Genomic DNA, 23,357 nt, shown 5'->3' with positions numbered 1-23,357 from the left:
CAGATGCCCTATCCAGACTTCCATGTTTAATGACTGATGGTGCCAAAACCCCCGGCTTTGGGCAGAGGGGGTGGATATGTGACAAAGTCACTGATAGAGTGCTGGAGGGGAGATATGTTTCACTGAGGCTTCAGTGATGTGAAACGTGGAAGTCTTTTCCTGCATATGGAAGTCTTTATGGAATTTTCTGCATATACAGTGGGGACTGAAAGTATTCAGACCCCTTTAAATTTTTCACTCTTTGTTTCATTGCAGCCATTTGGTAAATTCTCAAAAGTTCATTTTTTTCTCATTAAAGTACACTCTGCACCCCATTTTGACTGGAAAAAAAACAGAAATGTTGAAATTTTTGCAAATTTATTAAAAAAGAAAAACTGAAATATCACATGGTCATAAGTATTCAGACCCTTTGCTCAAAAACTCATATTTAAGTCACATGCTGTCTATTTCCTTGTGATCCTCCGTGAGATGGTTCTCCTCCTTCATTGGAGTCCAGCTGTGTTTAATTAAACTGATAGGACTTGATTTGGAAAAGCACACACCTGTCTATATAAGACCTCACAGCTCACAGTGCATGTCAGACCAAATGAGAATCTGTTACGAAACTGCAACTCAGAACTAGGGCAGGAAAGGGAAAAGCTGTCCCTGCACTAGGACTAGACTGAAACCCTACGATGGAGTGGGCAACCTATTCCTAGCGAATAGACCCACTGACGTTTCCTAGACTAAACTCAAAAGAAGACCTAAAGGAAGAGGGAAAGGAGACCCTGAAAGAACTAAGGACTAGGAAAAAATAAACATGTGACCTCCTTGCAGGAAACTAGAGGAAGCTGCAGAAACTAAAAGGGAATACTGGAATCTCAGCAGGCAGAACTAGAGGATCCCAGAACTGCACAAAACTAAACACAGAAACCACTACTACCAAACCTCCTAGCCAGAACACTCGCGGATTAACACTGTTGTCCGGCAAAGACTAGGAGACAGGTGCTGGGTAATAAAGGGTGATACAATCACCTGACCTTAGTCAAAACCAACACCAAGGGAAAAAGACCAACAGCCAAAAGCCACAACAAAATGGCGGATGGTCCCAAAGAAACAGATTCTAACAGTACCTCCCTTTTTATGAGGATCCTCCGGATCCTCTTGGCCGAGCCTTATTCGGGAATCTCCTGTGAAAAGCTTTAATCAGCCTTGAGGCCGAGACGTCCTCAGCTTTCACCCAAGAATTATCCTCGGGACTGAATCCTTTCCAGGACACGAGATACTGTAACTCTCTTCTGAGCTACCTAGAATCAAAAATGCGTGAAATTTCAAATTCGCCGTCCTCATCAACTGGTGGGACAGTCGGCATCGCCTCCTTATCTGGTGTGTCCACTTTCTTCAGTAACGATACATGAAAAACTGAATTAATTCTCCAGGATGAGGGAATGTCTAATCTCACCGCTGCCAAGTTGACCAACTGAACCACTTTGAAGGGTCCTACAAACTTAGGCCCCAGTTTTTTAGAAGGGATCTTCAAGCACAGATTCTTAGAGGACAACCAGACCATGTAAACTACTGTAAGCATTGTCTCCCTTCTTTTTTTGTAAAAATATTTTTTGGACCTCCTATTCGCTATTCAACAGCACGCCAAAAGCGAGCCACAAACTGAGGTCCTCTATCGGAAACAATGTCCGTGGGAACACCATGGAGCCTGACAATCTCTTTCACAAAGGCCTTAGCTAGAGTCTTGGCGCAGGGTAGTTTATGGAACGGGACCAGATGTCACATCTTACTAAACTGATCCACAACAACCCAGATGACAGAAAAACCCTCAGAGGATGGCAGATCGGTAATAAAATCCATAGCAATATGCGTCCATGGCGATCTAGGGACCTCCAAAGGGCACAGCAACCCCGCAGCTGGGGCATGTGAGGCCTTTGACCTAGCGCACACAGTACACTGACGCACCCACTTCATGATTTCTCTTTGCCAGTTTGGCCACAAGAAACTTCGACCAATCGACTTTCTAGTTTCCGAAATCCCTGGATAACCAGCCAACCGAGACTCATGACATTCAGCAAACAAAGCTCTCCTCAAGGCTCTAGGCACAAATAATTTACCATACGGAGTGTTTGTTGGTGCAGCATTCTGGGCCCCCAGGATGCTATTCTCCAACTCAGAACCCAATGCTGCTACCACCACCTCCCTCTGCAAAATACATTCCTCCTTCTCCGTATTAACTGCTGGAGTGAAACTACGAGACAGGGCATCCGCTTTAACATTCTTTGTCCCAGGAATATATGTTATCGAGAAATGGAACCAGGCAAAAAACAGTGCCCACCTAGCTTGACGGGCATTCAAACATTTAGCAGCATCCAGATATCAGATTTTTATGATCAGTAAAAACCTGTATCGGATGTCTAGCCCCCTCCAAAAAATGTTGCCAATGTTTGAACGCGAGTTTAATTGCCTGCAATTCTCGGTTCCCTACATCATAGTTGAGCCCAGTCTCAGAGAATTTTTTAGAAAAGCAAGCACAGGGATGTACCCCATTCTTTACCTCCTGGGACAGAACTGCCCCCATCCCTACTGATGAGGCATCAACCTCTACCAGAAATGGCTTGGTCTCATCTGCCTGGATCAAAACAGGGGCAGAGCTAAACCTCTCTTTGAGATGCTCAAAAACCTTAACTGCCTCAGTGGACCATTGGACCGTATTAGCACACTTCTTGGTGAGATCAGTTATAGGTTTAGCGATAACAGAAAAATTCTTTATGAACTTTCTGAAATAATTAGCAAACCCTAAAAATCTCTGAATGGACTTTAAACATTCAGGCCTAGGCCACTCCAGTACTGCCTGAACCTTCACCGGGTCCATCTCAAACCCATCACTGGAGACAAAATATCCCAAAAAACTAATTTTCTGTACCGCAAACTCGCACTTCTCTAGCTTAGCAAAGAGAGTGTTTTCACTCAAAATCTGTAGAACTTCACAGACTCTATGCCAATGCAACACCAGATTGGGTGAATAAATCAAAATATCATCCAAATAAACAATAATACTCCTATAGATCAACGGCCTCAGAATGTCATTAATGAAATTTTGAAAAAACGCAGGTGCATTAGTAAGGATAAAAGGTATCACCAGACACTCAAAATGACCTTCCGGGGTATTAAAAGCTGTCTTCCATTCATCGCCCTCCTTCACCCGCAACAAATTATATGCCCCTCGAAAGGTCAATCTTAGAAAACCACTTCGCTCTGGTTAGTTGATTAAACAAATCTGGAATCAGTGGCAACAGGTAAGGATTGCGCACAGTGATCTTATTAATCTCCCGAAAATCCAAACACGGCCTAAGACCCCCATCCTTCTTTTTAACAAAGAACCTGACCTGCAGCTAAACTAGTCTGTAGGTACTCCTTTAAAGCCTCCCTCTCAGGAATATTCAGATTAAATAAACGACTCTTAGGGAGTGTAGTACCTGGGACAAACTCAATAGCACAATCGTACTCTCTATGGGGCGGTAGAGCTTGCGAATCAACATCCGAAAATACCCTCCAGAAATCCTGAATGGCTTCAGGTAGCTCCCTCTTCAAAACTACAGCAATGTGAACCTTTAAGCATTTACCATAACACCCCTGACACCAGGACCTTATAGTACTAGATGACCAATCCAACAATGGATTGTACACCTTTAACCAGGGTAAACACAGGACCAATGGAGCAGGCAAATTAGCAAGTACAAATAAGTCGCTCTTTATGTTCCATATTCATAATTAGTGGGAACCCGGTAACCTTCTGAGAAATGCGCCCATTCTCCAGGGGAGTGTTATCAATCGCCACAACAGGGAAAGGAGACGACAGAGGTTCAGAAACAAACTTATACTTGACCAGAAATCGTTGATCAATCAAATTAAGAGCAGCGCCACAATCAACCATTACCTGAAAATAAATGGAATGACCACGATAGGTGGTATTACCAGATAAAAACACTCCTGTGGAACTTAAAAATGCCATACGAACAGGAGAGTTGCTCCTGCTGACCCTCTTTTTTTTTCCTTCCTTATGCGAGCCTCGCATTGCTTAATAAAATTGTCAGCCTTACCACAATACAAACATAGCCTCTCAGAGAACCTCCTCTCCCTCTCCTGGGAACGGTAGGACTTTGCGCCAACTTGCATCGGTTCCCTGCTGACGGCGAGACCAGCCTGAGAGACGGGGTCCAACATTAAAAGAGCTTTCAATCTTCTATCCACACGGATAGCTAGTTGCATAGCTGTTTCCAAAGTGGCAGGTGCTGGATATGCAATGAGCAAATCTTTAACCCTTTCATTCAAACCTGCCAGAAACTGACTCTTGAGTGCTGGGTCATTCCACCTGACCTCTGCGGACCATCGTCTGAACAGGGTGCAATACTTCTCAGCCTCACCAGAACCCTGTTTAAGCCATCTGAGCTCCGCCTCAGCTGATGTGACCCGATCAGGATCATCATATAACAACCTCAATGCGGTAAAAAATGCTTCTACTGATGTCAAACGAGGATCATTAGGATGTAAAGCAAATGCCCAGGTTTGGGGTTCGCCCCGCAATAATGAGATAATAACCCCCACACGCTGTAATTCACTCCCTGAGGACCCAGGTCTAAGCTGAAAATATAGTAAACATGCATTTTTAAACTTAAAAATTTCCTGCCGTTTACCAGAAAAAAACTCAGGTAATCCTACCTTCGGTTCATCAGGGTGTGCTCCAGGGCAATTACTCACGTGCTGTTGCAGACTGGATACTTCCAGAGATAACCCTTGCAGGCGCTGTGCAAGCTCCTGGACGCTGTTCATACTGAAGGAATATGGATGAGGGTTTCTTTTTTTTTATTATCGGGCCGGACAAACTGTTACGAAACTGCAACTCAGAACTAGGGCAGGAGAGGGAAAAGCTGTCCCTGCACTGGGACTAGACTGAAACCCTACGATGGAGTGGCAACCTATTCCTAGCGAATAGACCCACTGTTTCCTAGACTAAACTCAAAAGAAGTAGACCTAAAGAGAGAAGGAAAGGAGACCCTGAAAGAACTAAGGACTGGGAAAAAACAAACAGGTAACCTCCTAGCAGGAAACTAGAGGAAGCTGCAGAAACTAAAAAGGAATACTGGAATCTCAGCAGGCAGAACTAGAGGATCCCAGAACTGCACAAAACTAAACACCGAAAACACTACTTCCAAACCTCTTAGCTAGAACTCTCGCGGATTAACACTGTTGTCCGGCAAAGACTAGGAGGCAGGTGCTGGGTAATAAAGGGTGATACAATCACCTGACCTTAGTCAAAACCAACACCAGGGGAAAAAGACCAACAGCCAAAACTCACAACAAAATGGCAGATGGTCCCAAAGAAACAGATTCTAACAGAATCATGAGCTCAAAGGAACTGCCCAAGGAGCTCAGAGACAGAATTTTGGCAAGGCACAGATCTGGCCAAGGTTGCAAAAGAATTTCTGCATTACTCAAGGTTCCTAATCCTTAAATGGAAGAAGTTTGGGAGCACCAGAAGTCTTGCTAGACCTGGCCGTCCAGCCAAACTGAGAAATCGTGGGAGAAGAGCCTTGGTAAGAGAGGTAAAGAAGTACCCCAAGATCACTGTGGCTGAGCTCCAGAGATGCAGTAGGGAGATGGGAGAAAGTTCCACAAAGTCAACTATCACTGCAGCCCTCCACCAGTCGGGCCTTTATGGCAGGGTGGCCAGACGGAAGCCTCTCCTCAGGCAAGACACAAGAAAACAAGCATAAAGTTTGCTCAAAAACACATGAAGGACTCCAAGACTATGAGAAATAGGATTCTCTGGTCTGATGAGATGAAGATAGAACTTTTTGGTATTAATTCTTAGTGGTATGTGTGGAGAAAACCAGGCACTGCTCATCACCTGCCCAATATAATCCCAACAGTGAAACATGGGGGTGTTTTTCAGCTGCAGGGACAGGACAACTGGTTGCAATTGAAGGAAAGATGAATGCGGTCAAGTACATAGATATCCTGAATGAAAACCTCTTCCAGAGTGCTCTGGACCTCAGACTTGCCCAAAGGTTCACCTTTCAACAAGACAATGACCCTAAGCACACAGCTAAAATAACAAAGGAGTGGTTTCACAACAACTCTGTGACCATTCCTGACTGGCCCAGCCAGATCCCTGACCTAAACCCAATTGAGCATCTCTGGAGAGACCAGAAAATGGCTGTCCACCAACGTTCACCATCCAACCTGACGGAACTGGAGAGGATCTGCAAGGAAAAATGGCAAAGGATCCCCAAATCCAGGTGTGAAAAACTTGTTGCATCATTCCCAAGAAAACTCATCACAGTACTAGCTCAAAAGGGTGCTTCTACTCAATACTGAGAAAAGGGTCTGAATACTTATGACCATGTGATATTTCAGGTTTTTTTTTTAATAAATTTGCAAACATTTCTACATTTCTGTTTTTTTCCAGTCAAGATGGGGTGCAAAGTGTACATTAATGAGAAAAAAAATGAACTTTTTAGAATTTACCAAATTGCTGCAATGAAACAAAGAGTGAAAAATTTAAAGGGGTCTGAATACTTTCCGTCCCGACTGTACATATAATAAAACAGCTTTAGAGAGGCATGGGAATCCTCAACCACCTCCTTACACACAGACAGCAAATGCTGGCAACTCTGTGGCTTCTGCTGATGTCACATCAATAGAGCAGCTGCTTCTCGGCTCTGCTCTGTTAACGAAGCTTGATTGCCAATACCATGCTGATTGACAGCTGGCTTCTGCTGCTTTACTGAAGCCGGCTGTCAATCAGCATGATGTCAGCAGTCACGCCACGTTGATAGAGCAGCCTGGAAGAAGAATAGATGCTCTGTTGACATGAGCAGCAGGAGAGGTCGACCGCTCTGAGGCTGCGCAGGGTAAAACAGACAGGTAGTTAGCAACTAAGCCCATTGTAATAAAAATAAAATAGTCTCAGAAAATTAATTTAAGGCTATGTGAGCATGATCAGGATTTGAAGCAGAAATTTCCTGAGCGTTTCTGCATCTCCTTGGCAGGAAAAACGCTGTGGAAAAAACACGCTGTTTTGATGCATTTTTGAAGCATTTTTGTACATCAATGAATGCTTTTTGGAGCTAAATAAAGTTATTTGGTGGGACATTGCTTAAACCATTGGATTACTATCAGAACTTGGGTGAGTATATTGGTTAATTTAAATGATTACGAATGTGTCTGTTGTATTTCAAATAAAGTGTTTGCTCTTTACCTTAATTACCTTTCATCTTTACCTTAATTAGGTTTGGTGATGAAAGGGTCTGATTGACACCTTGTCATCACCAAACAGAAGAGCTCGGTGTCAGCTAATCCCATTCACCCAATGTCATTAACATTTCCATTCATGTTATTTTATGCGGCAGCTGTGAGCTGCTATTTTTAGCCTAGGAAGGTGCCATTTGCAAACATGGTCCCTGGCCATTATTAACAGCTCACAGCTGTTTTGTTAGCCGATACATTCCCCCCGATCAGCACTCAGCAGCACCATGGAAGCATCGTATTTTTGCAGCGTCAAAACGCATTGTTCTAAGTTCCAAACTTTTGTTGTCTGTACATGTGATTCCACCGCATATAATGACACTTCAATCGGTCAAAATCTGCAGCACAGACTAGCGCGTCCGCTACAGAAATTGACATGCTACGGGTGAGTTTGGGTACATGGCCACAATCAGGAGCCGCTGCAGGTTTGACGCTGCATGTTTATACAGCGTCAAACCCGCAGCGTCCAGATGTTACAGCATAGTGGATAGGATCTCTAGAAATCCAATGTCCACTATGTGTGCATCAGAGGCTGCAGATCACCCATGGACGCTGACATGCGGTCCGTCTTTCAGAACTGCAGCATGTCAAATTCTCTTGCAGAGTCGCTAGTCTCAGAAATTTGACAACTAGAATGTATTGAATGCGGTAAATATGCATTGTTCAGTGAACACATGTGGATTTATCTGCGTCCAATAGAATGCAACGTTTTGGACACAGCAAAAAATATGTGTCCAAAGCGCTGCTACGTCCGGATCCTGGGTACGGAGCCTAAAATTTAAAAAAAATGGCGTGGGCTCCAGCGTCATTTTTATAACCAGCAGAGGGAAAGCCGACCACTGGGGGCTGATATTACACTGTGTTCCAAATTATTATGCAAATAATATTTTCTCAGATTTTCCCAAATTGCTTATATGAATTGCAGTCATTGTAATTTTCCAGTCAAATAACTATTAGAGTACAATTGAAAGGTTTTTGTAGAAACTGCCTATGATAACAGTATATTTTAAAAAAAATAAAACACTCGAACTGCACTCAAAATGCATGTTCCAAATTATTATGCACAGCAGAGTTTTCAACCTTTTCATTTGAATAAAGAACAAAAAAATGGTAATTTTTGCAATTATAAGCATTAGCAGGTTATTACAAACTGAAATCAAACAGTTTTCAACTCAAAACTTTATTCTAGGTGATGTTATATTTGCACATAGGACCCCTTGTTCGAAAGGAGCTTGTTAGAACCTTGCTGTTAGGTTTTTTTTCCTTTGCTGGTCACATGACCTTGTTGGCCTATTTAATCCTGCTCCGCCCTTCTGGCTTTGCTGGACTTCATTGTATATCTACTTTCTAGCTAGCCTGTGCTCTGTATCTAACTCTGTTAGTTTGCTTGGTCTACGGACCTCTAGGTTCTATCTATTTTGTTTGTTCGTCTGTCTGCTACTATTTCTGTTAGGAGGTGTCCCATATTCCTCCCAGTCCTTAGTACTTGTAGGGATTCCCTCCCCAAATCTATAGGTCTCCGTACAGACTAGATTAGGACTTTAGCAGGTCTGATCGCAGGATCAGGTTCCCTGTTACATCGTAGGGATTCAGCTGAGTCTTATAGTAGGGACAGATCTCCTCTCTTTCCTTAGCTTTGGTAGCAGAACATAACAGTAAGTCCAGCCTGTAAATTCTCTAAGGAAAGATTTTTTTTTTGTTCCATCATGGTGTCGGTTCAGGATTTGGCTAAACACCTGCAGGGACTCTCTCTGGAAGTGGCCGAGCTCCGTCAGCACGTGAGTAACTGTCCTGGAGCATATTTCTTGGAGCCTAAGGTATGTTTGCCGGATTTATTTTTTGGTGAACATCGAGAATTTTTTTCATTTAAAAATGCTTGCTTATTGTATTTTCGTTTGAGACCCAAGTCCTCTGGGGATGAATCCCAGCGCGTAGGGTTCATAATGTCACTTTTGCGCAAAGAGCCTCAGGAGTGGGCCTTTTCTTTGCAACCTAGTGATACATGCTTCAGATCAGTGGATAGTTTTTTTTCTGCTTTAGGACTATTATATGATGATCCTGACCGTGTGGCATCAGCTGAGACTGAGTTGAGACGTTTAAAACAAGGATCAGGTAATATGGAAAAATATTGTACACATTTTCGTCGTTGGTCCACTCAAACAGGGTGGAACGATTCTGCTCTGAAAAGTCTATTTCTTGCTGGGCTCAGTGAAAAGGTTAAAGACCTGCTAATTGCTTATCCTACACCTGAGGATTTGCAACAGGCTATGCAATTAGCTATACGGGTGGACAGAAGACTGCGTGCTAGGGTTAATGAGAGCAAATCCTCTGCTATGTCAGTTTCTGGTTATGATAATGTGTGTACTAACAGTGGTGAACCGATGGAGATTGGATCGGTGGCACCTCGCTCTCAAGAAAAACACCGTCGTTTTTCAGAAGGCTTGTGTTTCTATTGCGGGAAATCTGGTCATTTGATTAAAGGCTGTGAGCTTCGTATGAAGAAAGAAAAAAAAATGGTCAGTCACGCCCGTATTGCCTGTTTAAATTCCAAGGGTATATTTTTAGCTGCTTCCACGATTGCTCAGGAAAAATTAATGGAATTTCGGGTGTTTGTTGATTGCGGGTCTACACTGAATGTTATTGATGGGGGATTCGTGGAAAAACTCAATTTAAAACCTGAACCTTTATCATCCCCCATTGCTGTGGTTTCTGTGGATGGCTCCCCTTTGAAGAATATTACTCTCAAGGTCAGTGAATTTCCTCTCACTATTAATGGTGTTCACCATGAGAAATTGGATTTGGTAGTATTGAATAACTTGCCTTCTCCAGTAATATTGGGTTTGCCCTGGTTAAAATTTCACAATCCTGTACTGGATTGGTCTACCAGTGAAATTAAATCCTGGAGCCATAAATGTTATGACAAGTGTTGTAACGGGCGTATTGCAGCTTTGGATAGGGGAGAATTGCCTGTTCCTATTCAGGATTTTTGGAGAGTTTTTTCTGAGAAAGAATCGCAGGTTTTGCCTCCCCATAGAGACTATGATTGTTCTATTGAATTTGTCCCTGGAGCGACTCTTCCTAAAAGTCGTTTATTTAACCTTACTATTCCTGAGAGGAAGGCTTTGGAGGAATACATACAGACAAGTTTGGCCGCCGCTCACATTAGGCCCTCTAAGTCTCCTGTGGCGGTTGGATTTTTTTTGGTAAAAAAAAAGGACGGCGGTTTACGTCCTTGTCTGGATTTTCGTGAGATTAACAAAATTACGGTACGCAATCCTTACCCACTGCCATTGATTCCTGATCTGTTTAACCAGTTATTGGGGGCCAAGTGGTTCTCTAAAATTGACCTTAAGGGGGCATACAATCTGTTGCGCATGAAGGAGGGTGATGAATGGAAGACTGCTTTTAACACTCCTGTGGGTCATTTTGAGAATCTGGTTATGCCTTTTGGTCTTACTAATGCTCCTGCATTTTTTCAGAATCTGATTAATGACATCCTTAGACCTTTGATCGGTAAAAATGTGGTTGTGTATTTGGATGACATTTTGATTTATTCGCCAGATCTGGAGTCTCATTGGCGGAGCGTGCGTGAGGTATTACAGTTATTAATGGACAATTCGCTTTTTGCTAAGCTGGAGAAATGTGAGTTCGCTGTACAGAGAATTAGTTTTTTGGGCTACATTATCTCCAGCAAAGGTTTTGAGATGGATCCGGTTAAGGTTCAGGCTGTGCAGGAATGGCCTAGGCCTATTGGTTTGAAATCAATACAGAGGTTTTTGGGTTTCGCCAATTACTATAGAAAATTCATAAAAAATTTTTCTAGTATTGTCAAACCTCTGACTGATCTCACCAGGAAAGGTGCTGATGCGGTTCAGTGGTCTTCTGAGGCCATTGAAGCTTTTGTGTATCTCAAGGAGAGGTTCACCTCTGCTCCCATCCTTATGCAGCCTGATGTTACTAGGCCGTTTTTGGTTGAGGTTGATGCTTCCTCTGTGGGGGTTGGCGCAGTATTGTCTCAGGATAACGGGGATGGATTACATCCCTGTGCATTTTTTTCAAAAAAATTTTCGGAGACTGAATTGAATTACGATATTGGTAATCGGGAATTATTGGCTATTAAACTCGCATTTGAACACTGGCGCCACTTCTTGGAAGGTGCGGAATTTCCCGTTCAGGTTCTTACGGATCATAAAAATCTGATATATCTTGACGCTGCCAAGCGCCTGAATGCCCGTCAGGCTAGGTGGGCACTGTTTTTCTCGCGGTTTAATTTCTCCGTTACTTACATCCCTGGTACTAAGAATGTTAAGGCGGATGCCTTGTCTCGCAGTTTTTCTCCCATAGTCGGTGCTGAGAAAGAGGAAAACATTTTACAAGAAGGTGTTGTGATAGCTGCTTTAGACTCCGTTTTGGAAGATGAGATTCTTAAAGCTCAGGAGAATGCCCCATCTAACACTCCTCATGGGAGGTTGTTTGTGCCTGGGACCTTTAGGAGAGATTTGTTTGTTGAGTGTCACGAATCTCGGTTGGCAGGTCATCCCGGAATCTCTGAGACCAAGAGACTGGTGGGTCGCAGTTTTTGGTGGCCTGGATGGCAGAAGGAAGTCATTAAGTGGGTGCGCCAATGTACTATATGTGCTAGATCTAAGTCCTCACATACTCCTGCTGCGGGGTTGCTTTGTCCTTTGGAGGTCCCCAGTGCTCCTTGGACACATTTGGCTATGGACTTTATAACTGACCTTCCCCCCTCTGAGGGTTTTACTGTCATCTGGGTGGTCGTGGACCGTTTTAGCAAGATGTGTCACTTGGTTCCCTTCGTCAAACTGCCCTGCGCTAAAACTCTCGCTAAGGCCTTTGTCAAGGAAATTGTCAGACTTCATGGCGTTCCTACTGACATTGTTTCTGATAGGGGTCCTCAGTTTGTGGCTCGTTTTTGGCGTGCCTTTTGTGACAGGTTGGGAATTCATTTGTCGTTTTCGTCCGGATATCATCCTGAATCTAATGGCCAGACAGAAAGGAAAAACCAGGATGTTGAGCAGTTCTTGCGTTGTTTTGTGGCAGACAATCAAGAGGGGTGGTCTGAGTTTCTGCCACTTGCCGAATTTGCTCTGAACAATCATACATCTTCTTCTGCTGGTTGTTCGCCTTTTTTTTGTTGTTCTGGGAGACATCCGTCGTTTGGGTCGTTCTCCAAGTTGGGATCTGCCGTGCCTGAGGAGGAGAATTTTTCCGGTGATTTGGAAAGAGTTTGGACGGATGTGCGTGGTAATCTTCAGGAGGCCAACAGAAAATCTAAAGACTACTTTGATAGGAAACGACAGGAGGTTTTGTTCGCTGTTGGTGACATGGTTTGGTTGTCCTCTAGGAATCTGCGGTTGAGGATTCCTTCTAAGAAATTGGGTCCCAAGTTTGTAGGGCCCTTTAAGGTGCTTCAGGTTGTCAACCAATCTGCTGTTAGGTTGGAGGTTCCTACCTCCTGGAGAATTAATCCGGTCTTTCATGTCTCTCTGTTAAAAAAAGCTGTTGTGTCGGATGGTGACGCCTCTGCCTCTGTTCCTCCGGTGGTGGAGGACGGGGAATATGAAATTTCTCGCATCCTTGACTCTAGACGGTATAGAGGTAGTTTGCAGTATCTTGTGGCCTGGAAAGGTTTCGGACCCGAGGATAACTCTTGGGTGAGGTCAGATGATGTTTCCGCGTCCAGACTTATCAGAGCGTTTCACAGGAGATTTCCTGATAAGCCTGGTCCTAGGGGATCCGGAGGATCCTCTTAGAAGGGGGGGTACTGTTAGAACCTTGCTGTTAGGTTTTTTTTCCTTTGCTGGTCACATGACCTTGTTGGCCTATTTAATCCTGCTCCGCCCTTCTGGCTTTCCTGGACTTCATTGTATATCTACTTTCTAGCTAGCCTGTGCTCTGTATCTAACTCTGTTAGTTTGCTTGGTCTACGGACCTCTAGGTTCTATCTATTTTGTTTGTTCGTCTGTCTGCTACTATTTCTGTTAGGAGGTGTCCCATATTCCTCCCAGTCCTTAGTACTTGTAGGGATTCCCTCCCCAAATCTATAGGTCTCCGTACAGACTAGATTAGGACTTTAGCAGGTCTGATCGCAGGATCAGGTTCCCTGTTACATCGTAGGGATTCAGCTGAGTCTTATAGTAGGGACAGATCTCCTCTCTTTCCTTAGCTTTGGTAGCAGAACATAACAGAGCTTCTGAACTCTCTCGTCCATTGAATTTGTCAGGTTTTGGATGGTTTCTGCTTCAATTGTTTTGCATGAGGACAGAATACCCTCCCAGAGCTGTTGCTTAGATGTGAACTGCCTCCTGCCATCATAGACACTCCTTTTGATGATGCTCCAGAGGTTCTGAATGGGGTTGAGGTCAGGGGAGCATGGGGGCCACACCATAAGTTTGTCCCCTTTTATGCCCATAGCAGCCAGAGATGCAGATGTGTTATGTGCAGCATGAGACAGTGCATTATCATGCATGAAAATGATCTTGCTGCGGAATGCACGGTTCTTCTTCTTGAACCATGGCAGGAAGTGCTGTTTGAGAAACTCAACATACATTATGGAGTTCATCTTTACCCCTTCAGGGATCCTAAAGGGGCTGACAATCTCTCTCCCCATGATTCCAGCCCAAAACATTACTCCACCTCCTCCTTGTTGGCGCCGTAGCCATGTTTGCATGGGGTGTCCATCAACCAGCCATCCTCCACTCCATCCATCTGGACCATCGAGCGTTGCACGGCACTCATCGGTGAACAAAACAGTTTTGAAGTCAGTCTTCATGTATTGTTTGGCCCATTGGAGCCGTTTCTGCTTGTTTGCAGTGGATAGAGGAGGTCAACAGGATGGCTTACACACAGCTGCAAACCTCTGAAGGACCCTGCATCTTGTTGTTCGGGGGACGTTGGAGGCACCAGCAGCTTCAAAAGCTTGTCTGCTGCTATGACAAGGCTTTTTTGCCGCTGCTCTTTTAACCTGACGTAATTGCCTGTAGGAAAGAGTCCTCAATTTTCCCTTATCAGCACGCTCACGTGTGTACTGTGTATCAGCTACATGCTTCTTGATTGTGCGATGATCACGATGAAGTGTCTTGGTAATGTTGATTGTAGTCATGCCTTGACCTAAACACTCCACAATTTGTTGCTTATCAGCAGCCGACACATCCTTTTTCTTTCCCATTTTGGCAGAAAATGCAGGCTGCTTAATAATGTGGGACATCCTTCTTAAGTAGTCTTGCCTTTCATTGGACACACCTGCCAAACTAATTAGCACAGGTGTCTGCAATTGCTTACAGTGATATAAAGAGCCCTGACACACATCACCATCAATGAGTTTAACTGACAAACAAAAAATTCTTACCTTATCACTCATAAACACTTTTTGCATAATAATTTGGAACACAGTGTAGTAGCCGGGGAAATGGCCATTAGCCAACAATGTTCCCTGGCTATTAATATCAGCCCACAGCTGTTTGTTTAGCCTTTACTGGCTGTTACACACACGCCCGGACTGACTGGCGTGAGCGTGGTTAGTGATCCCACTGGACCATGAACCGAGGAGTGCCTGGAGGGGCGTGACTAAGTATCAACTCGGTCCGACCAAGGTCGCATGGCGGCTCAGTCGACTCCGTGAACCAGGGAGGAACCGAGCAGAGGGACCAGGTGCTACTCCAGATCAGACCCCGGTCACAGCTGTTAACCCACACCGGGGAATGCAGGAACAGGCAGGTTAGGCTGGCATAAAGACAGGTGGGTACTGGCAGGCACCGCTGGTATGCAGACATGCGGGTACTGGCAGGCACTGCTGGTGTGCAGACAGGCAGGTACTGGCGGGCACGGCTGGTATGCAGACAGGCAGATACTGGCAGGTATGAACACAGGCTGGATAGGGACCAGAACAGACTGGGATACAGGAACAGAGCCGCGGGTGCGGTGGACTAGCAGAGCAGAACTGCCGGCGCGGAGGACAAGCGGGGCAGAGCAGAGCAAAACCACAGGTGCGGTGGACAAATAGAGCAGAGTGAAACCACAGATGCGGTGAACAAGCAGAGCAGAACGAAACCGCAGATGCGGTGGACAAGCAGAGCGGAGCAAAACCGCAGGTGCAGTGGACAAGCAGAGCAGAGCAAAAGCGCAGGTGCGGTGGACAAGCAGAGCAGAGCGAAACCGCAGGTGCGGTGGACAAGCAGAGCAGAGCGAAACCGCAGGTGCGGTGGACAAGCAGAGCAGAGCGAAACCGCAGGTGCGGTGAACAAGCAGAGCAGAGTGAAACCGCAGGTGCGGTGAACAAGCAGAGCAAAACCGCAGGTGCGGTGAACAAGCATAGCAGAGCGAAACCGCATAACAAGCATAACAGAGCAGAAGGTTCAGGCAGACAGGACAGGGCTCTGTTCACATGGAACAGACCAGAAAATACAGGAAGGTAGTCAGAACACAGGAGGTAGATATGGAGGCAGGGAAACAGGACAAGCAGAACCAGATACACACAAGGTACTTACTATGAAGTGGAGAGTGGACACAAAACTCACAAACAGAAGTACAGAGACAACGAGTTGGAGTTAGGTGCAGGTTCAGACACTGCAGGAAAAGGGAAGGTTCAGACATAGAGACAAACAGGTAACGGGCTAGGACACAGTTCAGACAGGAACTGAACCAGGAACAAGATACAGGAACGAGCCTGGGAACTCAGCCCCCAGGGTGGCGGAAACAGACTAGAAGTCACAGATACAGGCAACAGGCCTGGGAATACAGCCCCCAGGGTGGCGGAAACAGACATGATACAAGACAGGACAAGACTGTAAGAAAGTGTTGCTCAGGGCCCTCCTACTGGGTGGAGGGGGTTTAAGTATCCAGTGACTCACAGCAATAGGCTGGGGATGCATTAGGACTGTGCACACAGTAACTATAAGAAACAGGCAGTAACTGCGCCGCCGCCCTAAGCAATCAGACAAGAGACAATCACACAGCAGGTACTGGAGCAAAGTGTGCAGCCTGGACTGATAGGTAAGATGGCGGTCTTGCATGGTGGGAGGTGGTAAGCCATGCCAGCACGCCGCCAGGGATGTTACACTGGCTAGATTACAGGGGGACCCCAGAAAAAGTTTACGTGGGGTCCTCCTATAAAATCTAACCAGAAAAGGCTAAACAGACAGCTGCGGGCTGATATTAATAGCCAGGGAAGGGGCCATAAACACTAGCCCCCTCTGCAGCTATTAATATCACCCCTCAGCAGTCCCAAAAATGGCGCATCCACCGCCGGGCTGAAGACATCTCCAGGGACCAGAAGGACACCAGGGGCGCCGGACAGGTGAGTATAAGGTTTTTTATTTTCATTTTTACTTTTGTTTTTCTTTTTTATTAACACAGGCATGCTGGCTTGGCAGAGCAGACTACTTCTCCCACCAGCCAACCCACTCTCGCTGTTATCAGCGGGAGCGGTGGTCAGATGAGAGGAGTAGTCCTCTCCCAACCCGGAATCGCGCAAACGATGGTCATGCTGCGTTTTTTTCCGCAATGGTAATCCTGAGCGGAAATTTCCGCATCATGTGCAGAGCACATCAGGATTACCATTGCAATAGCTGGCAGACCTATTAGCAAGAATTTTCACTGCGTTTCTGCGGCGAAAAAAACCCTTTCCTTTCAGATTTGAACCTTCAAAGAGTTTTTTTCAAATCTGCAGAATGCAATTTTTTCATAGTTTTTGCAGTGTTTTTAATCCATTCAAATGAGTGGAAAAAACACATAACAAAAACTAGCATTTTTCATACCAGTGCTCTAAACGTATGCACATACCCTTGGGTTAAAGTCATTAAATGTATATCCTATCCACAGATTCCAGGTCAATAAACTCTAGTTTTAGGAAGTTGTGTAGGATATCTACTTTGTACAAGACGCAAACAATATTTTCAACAAATATTAACAAACAGATAATTTATAATAAAGTATGTAAAAATGCAAGTGGGTCAGAAGTTTACAGAAAATGGTGCGTGCTTTTAAATAGCTTGGAAAATTCCATAAAACAATGCTAGAACTTTAGAAGCTTCTGGTACCTTAATTGACATAATTTTATTTAATGCTTTTCCACAAAGGAAAATAGTATTCATGTCCTGAAAACGGGTCTTCACGGTTGGAGGGGGCTCAGGAGTAGATACCAGCCATATTATTATACTATACTGTACTATTTTATAATATACAATACTATATTGTGGTCTATGCCTGCAGTTTCTTCATGAGCTTTTAAGTGCACATTAGAAATATACCTGAAGTGAACTGAAGGTAAGAGCTACAACTGTTTACTAACTGCACCTGCATTTTCCTACAATCACTTTTCACCATGTTTATATATGTCCTTACAGTTTTTGCTTTATTAATCCTTATTCTGCTTCACAATCCCCCAAACCCACCAATCCTTTTGTTAATTTTCCTTCTCTTTTACCCCATCATCCGACCTGTCCTTATCTACAGATCTGCTCATAAACCTCAAATCCCTCATTCTAAAGCACAAAACAAGTTGGACTCTCTCCTCCCACTTGTTTGTTTTCTTCTCACTGCTGACCATATACTCTGTCTCCCAATTCTGGACCTCCACAGCTAATACTCCCGTTATTTCGCCATTTTGTGACTATAGCAGGTCAGAGAGGCTGCACCTGGTCTGCTCTTGGATACTTGGAGATTTTAGCTAGTAAGCTAGGCGGTTGCTTCTAAGTCAGATAGTTTAGATAGCTCGTGTCCTGTGTGGCTGTGAAATTGACCTTCCATCAGTTTTTTTTTTCTTGTGCCATTACTGAGGTCCAGACAAAGACAGCAGGGCACATTTCAGCATAGAACTCTGTTTTGGACTGCTTCTATTGAACTCCATGCACAAGTATGCCTTTTAAAAATCTAATTTTGCCTGTTACAAACGTGATACAGCATGCCAGATCTCAGTTTGTCATTTTGTGGTGTTGAAATTCAGCTGTATGCAAAGCTCATGCAGAGGAAGCAAATCTATTTTTTTTCTGCTACTAACATGATGCAGCAGGCCAGATCTTAGTTTGAAATTTCTTGGAGCATATATTTTATGTTATTCAGGCCTCATCCACAGTAAAAAAAAAAATTTCTTCTGTTACTAACGTGATAAAGTAGGCCAGATCTCCGTTTGAACTTGTTTGCAGCATATATTCTATTTCATACAGACCTCATCCACAGTAAAAAATATATTTTTTGTTGCTAACAGCATGCTCCAACCACACTATCTGAGCAACATAAGTGGGAAAAAGCGAGGTCGTGGTGGAAAGGGGAATAGGTTTGGTGTTCAAGGTATACGTGGGGTAGGTGGTAATGTTAGTGAAAGCACTAGTGGACCAACACCATGACGTCCTATCCAAAGACAGCTGACAACTTTTGCTACTGGACGGGCTATTCCACTCCCTTTCTTTGGCAGTTGCACAGCGGTACATACAAATTAAATTAAAGGCTTTACAATGAGCAGATACCCAACGTTCCCGACCCCGTCCTCTGTGCTATCAGGGCTGGAAGATGAGGAGGGTGACTCTCAGGGTGAGGAATGGGATAACAGAGTGGATGATGAGGTTGTAGATCCCACTTGGTGTGAACCTAGAGGCATGCAACTGAGTAGGTCAACTGAGGAGGTGGAGGAGGAGGAAGACAAGGAGGTTAGGTTGTACCCTACGGCACAGACAAGGAGTGATGCAACCACGATGAGCACCGCATCCTTAGCCACAACTGTGACTGCTGTCAGCAGCGATTGCAGGTCTGCAGTTCACAGGAGTGGCAAGGGTTGCCTAGCATGGGCCTTTTTTGATACCGCAAAAGATGAGCCAACTCACGTTATCTGCCAACTTTGCAAAAAAAAAACAACTCAGTAGAGAGAAAAAGTGCAATAATTTGACTACTACATGCGCAATCAACATGCATTACTCTGGCAATCTCACTGCGATAAAATGCGGACCAGCTGACTTCAACAACCATCAGCCGCCCCATCAACCCCATCTGCTGCTTCTTCCTCCTCCTCTGTTACCATGCCAAGTGTTGTCACACAGGTCTCTGACCGCAGTACCTCTGGTTGTTTACCCGCTCCAGTCAGGCTGAGTGAGAACCCTTCAGCTGTAACGGAAGCCGACATGTCTGCTGTTTTTGACCGATATGAGAGAACAAGCACACCACATCTTTATAAATCCACCGTAACATCTCCGCCTGCACCTCACTCACGGGCCAGCAGTTTGTCTTGTTCACTGTACTCCGCTCTCTCTCAACATTGCAGCCAAACCTCACATACGCCAAATATTATGTGGTCACGTAAAGGACTGTTTCCTCCTACACATGACAAAGCTAAGAGGTTGAACTCCACCATCTCTAATCTGTTGGCCATGGAAATGCTGTCTTTCCACCATCTAGATACAGATGGTTTCCGAAAGCTGATGGCCGTCGCAGTCCCCCAGTACCAGTTGCCCATTCGCCATTACCGCTCTAAGAAAGCTGTGCCTGCGCTACACCAGCATGTTGCAGACAACATCATTCGTTCCTTGACTAAATCTATTTCTGCCAGGTTGCATTTCGCCACAGACACCTGGACGAGTAAGGGCTGTTACATCTCGCTGACTGGGCACTTGGTGACTCTGGTGGCTGTGGGAGCAGGCGAGGAAGGGGCTTCTCCACAAGTCTTGGAATCCTTGAGGCTTGCAGGACAAACCTCTGCATTTCACACTTTCTCCACTGCTTCTGCCTCCTGCACCTCCTTTAGGGTCTCCACCTGCACCCTCAACCTCTGACTTAGTGAGACACGCATTCCAACACTGCAGAGTGAATCCTCACCACCTCCATACTGCGCAGCCAGGGCTCACCGCAATCAGGCAGTCTTAAAATTAATATGCCTTGGAGATCACAGTCATATAGCTGAAGAGTTGTGGACAGCTATCCAGGCTGAGTTTGAGCAATGGCTGTCTTGCATGGCTCACATCCTCAACGTGGTAGTATAGCGATTTCTCTGCCACTATCCTGGCCTGGATGTGCTGCTGCAGAAAGCACAGAAGCTGTGCGCTCACTTTCACTGTGCTCACCTCTCAGGTCATCGATTTGCATCGATACAGAGGTCATTCTTCATGCCAGTTAACCGGTTGATATGCGATGTGCCAACACGGTGGCATTCTACTCTGCACATGTTGCAGGGAGCAGCAAAAAGCCCTGATGAAGTATGTCATGTCGTATAGCCTGGGCAGTACGGATGTGGGGCATTTCACTTCTACGGAGTGGGCACAGATTAAGGACCTCTGCACCCTTCTGCACAGTTTTGAAATGGCTACTAAGATAGATAGCGCTGATGATGCCATCATCAGCATCACTATTCCAGTCAGCTACATTCTGGAGCAGACTTTGAATAGCATGCAGGAGGAGGTGGTGGTCCCAGAAAAAGAGGAAGAAGCAGAGGAGGATGTGGAAGGGATAACAATGTCTCAAAGTTCCAGACTCTCATCACACAGGTGGGTGCCAAGGGAGGGTGGATTACAGCGATCGAGGGGGGCTAGTGATACCAGACAAAGTGTTAGTGAAGGTGCAGGAGCCGAGGAACAAATGGAGGAGGAAGAGCTGATGGGCGAGCAGCAGTCAGGAGATGAAGAGGATAATCATCCTCTCTCCGTTGTTCGTGGTTGGTGGGAGGGGATGGAGGAAACAAGCATCAGTGTTACCTGGCCACCAACACAGCATGTCCTTGGACCTCAAGGAAGCGCCAGACATATGAGTTCCTCTTGCTGCACTATCTGCAACATGATCCCCTTATAGTTAGGATTCAAAATAGTGCTGACTATTGGGTTGCCACTCTGTTAGATCCAGGTTATAAGAGTACATTTTGCCAGATACTTCCCGCCCTGGAATGGGACCCGCGAATGCTGGAGTATCAAAACATGCTTTTAAGCAACCTTAAGAGAGGTTTTCCCCAAGATATCAGTGAGGCACACTGTGTGCATCGCAGCTCTAGACTTCCAACCTCCAAAACGTCAATTTGTCAATGCCAAAACATTAGCCGCAGCAGCAGCAGTGTAAATGGCAGAAGCAATACCTGCAGTCTATGATATCTTTAGCATGGCTTCTGTGCCTGCTATTGCTGCTGCTTCTGCAGATGTTAACAATAATTTTTGGAAATGTGAAGACTCCTGGTTGGGTCTCCATCTGCTTGGTTGGCTGTAGTGGAAGAGGTGTCGGTCCCCATTATACTAGTTGTACTCTAGAGAAATTGATGCCACTTTGGTGGTGTCTGCCACTAATTTTTGGAAATATGGGGTCTCCATCTGCTGCGTGGGCTGTAGTGGAAGCGGTGTTGGTCCCCATTATACTAGTTCTACTCTACTGAAATTGATGCCACTTTGGTGGTGTCAGCCCATAATTGCCACGGATGTGTCAGGTGTGACAGACAGTCTTTCTGGATCCTACTGTAGAAAGACATTGCGCTTGGCTCTGCAGGCACCTTCTTGATCTTTTCATCTCTGTAGTGTAGTGATATTCTTCTCCGTCTAGGACTGAGCAGTGACTTCCACCTTCTGCTGCTAATTCACACACCCTGGCTGGATGTTTAAATACCTTCAGTCTCTCCAGAGAGTCGTCGCTGATAGTTCTATTTTCCTTTGTCCAGGCTTCAAGTACTAGTAGTTGGCTAGTGTCTTCTTGGAGTTCCCTTGGATGATAGTTGGCGTGATCTCTCTGGTGTCTTCTCAAGCTAAGTGTTTCCCTTGTCTGTTAACCTGTTTGTCTTTAGTTGCAGTGAGGGCTGACTAATGCTCACCCCGTCCCCTCCCTATCTAGGGCCTATCACTATGGGCAGTCAGGGATTAGGTTTCCTTCTCGACTATAGGTGCAGAACGTATTTAGGGACGTTAGGGGAGCCAGGGCGTTGTCAGATCTGCCTAGGGGTCTCCACTCCCCCTTTTCCTAGTGTTTGGGCTTCCTTCCCCTCTTCCTGTTGTTGTGCACTTAGTCTTTCCCTCACCTTGCGTGACACTAATTTAGGGAAATGTCAACACTCCTGCTGGGTCTCCATCTGCTTGGTTGACTGTGGCAGTAGGCCTCCGAGACCGGCAGGCCTCCACTTACTTTCAGTCAACTACTCGTGTTACTATCCTTAAATTTTTGTACTCATACTACTCTATGAAACTGATTTTTCTGCCGTCTGAGTGTGGCCAAGCATAAAAGCAGCTTGAGCTGTTGCATGTGGTATCAGGGCTCCCATCACAGCAGGCCTACACTGATCCCTCACCCACTTTGTCTTAATTTGAAGTTCAATTCAAAGCAGTAAATGCTGGCCCAGACCCTGCATGCATGGCCAATGGCTGATTGCTGCTGTGCCATTATAAAAGTTTTACCTTGTGTCTGCCCCTAATTTGATCTGTTTTGGCAGCTTTTGGACACATTTGAAGGTGTTGTGTATGCGTTTGCCTCTCATTCAATCCAATAGGGTTCGGATATTTTCAGCAAATCTTCGACAAATTATTCTGCGAACATTGCAAATTCGGCGATCGGGAATCGAACCGAACATTGAATTGTTCGCTATCTCTAATACTGACCTCCGGGTCCAGCTACCGCATTTATCGACCAACTCTCCACCTAGCTTTTACGCTTTCTCTATGCTGATATTCCCAACATTCTCATTGACACCCACCAGTCAGCAGCCTCCAAACTCCTGTGACTTGCTTCATCATTTGTCTAACACAATGGTTCTTCACATCCACCCACACAGATGGACAAACATTAGACCTTATCTTCACCCGCCTCTGCTCCTTATCTGACCTCACAACCTCCCCTCTCCACCTGTCTGACCACCATCTACTTACTTTCTCATCCCTGTCTTCTTTACTAGAGATGAGCGGTGTTCGACTCGAACTGTTCGCCAATCTCAAATTCGAGCTGTTTTGGGCGGTGTTCGAGCCGTTCGGCGAACACGAACGATTTGAAAAAAATTCGGCTGTTCGAGGTTATGTTCGATAACTGTTCATGCACCAAAATCATAACTGGATTTTCTCTCAGTAATGCTGAAAATTAATGTTAATACGCAGTTTGAGTGT

Source organism: Phyllobates terribilis, unplaced genomic scaffold (assembly GCF_046119375.1).
Source record: "Phyllobates terribilis strain yellow unplaced genomic scaffold, ASM4611937v1 Scaffold_1__5_contigs__length_1240528914, whole genome shotgun sequence".
NCBI classification, from domain to species: Eukaryota; Metazoa; Chordata; class Amphibia; order Anura; family Dendrobatidae; genus Phyllobates; species Phyllobates terribilis.
Note: the sequence above shows the minus strand (reverse complement) of the source record.